Source organism: Silene latifolia, chromosome 9 (genome assembly GCF_048544455.1).
Source record: "Silene latifolia isolate original U9 population chromosome 9, ASM4854445v1, whole genome shotgun sequence".
NCBI lineage: Eukaryota > Viridiplantae > Streptophyta > Magnoliopsida > Caryophyllales > Caryophyllaceae > Silene > Silene latifolia.
Genome location: NC_133534.1, coordinates 80,390,729 through 80,393,401, shown reverse-complemented (window position 1 = coordinate 80,393,401; position 2,673 = coordinate 80,390,729). Strand labels below are relative to the sequence as shown.

General features: G+C 48.3%; 1 non-coding gene across 1 annotated transcript; it reads left to right on the top strand.

The window, feature by feature from the left end:
* Positions 1-2,287: 2,287 nt before the first annotated feature.
* On the top strand, positions 2,288-2,394 carry LOC141603740 (small nucleolar RNA R71). The gene has a single exon (XR_012525597.1). It is a non-coding gene; the product is annotated as a small nucleolar RNA R71 (small nucleolar RNA).
* The last annotated feature ends 279 nt before the right edge of the window (positions 2,395-2,673 follow it).

Sequence of the window (2,673 nt, the reverse complement as noted above, 5' to 3'; positions counted from 1 at the left end):
CTTATCAGTTGCACCCTTCTCAGCTTCAACAGTTGGAGAGCTCAATGGATCAGCTTCGTCGTCTTCCCAATCAAGGACTCCCTCCGAACCATCGGAGTCCAAATCAGCCCATCTCACCTTGGCTGGCTCATCCTCTACTTCTTCATCAATCCCATAGCTTAAGCATCCAAGACCTCCTCTTGAAACGATCTGCTCTGTCGCAGCTGGAGCATCCAGCGGCTCTTCCTTCCCCAAACCACCTCCTGCGATGTCTAAAACAACAAGTTTTTCCTCCTTCTTGCTCCCAGTTCGGGGCGGAGGGGTTAACACAGCAGTAGATATAGGGACAGGTAATTCAGGAAGCACAATATACGATTTCTTTTCAGAAACCGTGTTACAGGTGACAGGCCACATGGCATCCTTTTTCTTAGCCGGTTGGGCAAAAACAATAGAGTGTTTCCCAACCTTGAAGGTCAAGGTTCCTAAACCGACGTCGATGACTGCACCAGCAGTGTGCAGAAATGGCCTACCCAAAATGATGGGAATATGGTCATCCTCAGGCATGTCAAGGACAACAAAGTCGACAGGGAAGAAAAACTTCCCTATCTGGACGAGTATGTCCTCTAGGACTCCTATGGGCTCGACCGCAGATCGGTCAGCCATCCGGACTGTCATCTTAGTAATAGCAAACCTGGTCAGTTTAAGCTTCCTAGCTAGACTCAAGGGCATGACACTTATGCTAGCCCCTAAATCACATAAAGCCTTTTCGATAGAAAAGGTACCTATGCTACAAGGGACGGAAAAACTGCCCGGGTCCTTTAACTTAAGGGGCAGTGTGAGAGAGAGATAAGAACAAGACTCCTTGGTAAGTGCGACAGTGTGCACTGTTTCAAGTGACCGCTTTTAGACAACAATTTGTTTCATAAATTTGGTGTAAGCGGGTACTTGGTTAACTAGCTCAAGGAAGGGGACTTGCACATTCAGACTACGGATAACTTTCTCAAACTTACTTGAAAGATACTGTTCCTTGGTTGGCACGAGTCTCTCCGGATATGGGGTTGTAAGGAGCACCTTAGCCCTCTCTTCCATTCGCGCGCGGCGTCCTTGGACTTTGGTGAAAGTCCGTCACCTTCTCCTTGTTGAAGCTAGACCCTTCCTCGGACCGTCTCAAATGAGAACCATTGACCGTCATTGGATCGAACTTCGGAGCCGGGACTGACCCATCAGCATTCGGTTCCGCCCTAAAATCTTGGATCGTGGTACCCGAAACAAGTGATCTCGTAAATTATTTGGCATTAAAGGACGAGACTCTTCAATATCGCAGTGATGATAGTGGTCGATCGACCACCTTCCTCGCCGATCGACCGGTATGCACAGTTCGAAGCTCCGGAACCCGTATTTCGATCGATCGACGAGGGATATCGATCGATCGACGAAATTCTGGCGAGACTCCTTTTTCTTTGATTTGTTCGTTGAAGCTTTCTCTTTGCTTGTTTTCGGCTCATCTTTCCCAAAAGCATCCTCAATCATAGCAGACCGTCAAGGGTGGACCCGCTCCTCAATGTGATGGCATTTAGGGTCTCCTTTTGTTCGGGTTGAGTGGGTAAGTGCCCGGGAGCTCGAGTGTTGCTTTTGCTAGCTAGTTGAGCAATTTGGCTCTCAAGTAACTTCATCCCGGCCTCTCTTGCTTGGGACTCCTTTAGCAGCAGATTCTTAAGCTCATAAAACTCAGAATTTTGTGATTGTTCTTCTTTGCGGCACATAAGGAGGCTTCGGTATTCTTTGTTGCTTTTGATGAGGCGGCACATATGGCATTTCTTCTTTGTGGCGGAGGTTGAGTTGGGTTTTGGACATTCTGGCTCCTCCAACTCAGGTTCGGATGTGGAGGCTCGTAGTAGGTGTTTGTCTGCCTATAGTGTTGAAAGGCAGCACATGATTCAAAAGGGCTAGGGCAATTTTTCGAGACATGGCCCTCAACTCCACACCTTTCACAGACGAAGGGACCGTCTGACACAGCATTGACTTGGTATATCCCACCTTTAGATGCTCCCCCTAGCTCATATTTGTCGAATCTCGCAAAGAAGAGCCTCAAGTGCAAAGAACAGAGGAGGATTCAGCAGCTCTCCTCCGGTTCCCTCTCGAATTCCCATACTCGGCCTTGTGGGTAGCTAGATCGTCAATGATCTTCCACCCCTTGGTTGCTCCTAAATTTTCAGCAAATCTCCCATTGTGCGGCAAAGATCCAAAATGGCCCTCTCGATCGTCGTACAACCCATTGTAGAAATGATTGCACAAACTCCACTTAGCAAACCCATGGTGCGGTATGGTTCGCACCAACTTCTTGAATCGGACCCATGCCTCATGGAAATTTTCATCTGGCCCTTGTTTAAAGCCCGTGATCTGAGCTCTAATGGCGATCGTCCTTGAAGCAGAAAAGTACTTCTTGTAGAACGCCAATGCCAATGTATTCCGTCGGTGATCTCCAAAGCGGCTCGGTCCGATCTCTATACCATTCCCTTGCAAAGATCGCGAAGGGAGAAGATAAACATAGTTTCCTTGATCCGGTCTGGGTCACGCCCGGTGGTGGGGGAATAGAGCAAAGCAGAGTCAATGAAGGTCTCCATATGTTTAGCCGCATCTTCATTTGCAGCTCCCGAATCGGTTTCTCTCTACCATAGTGATGTAGGCAGGCTT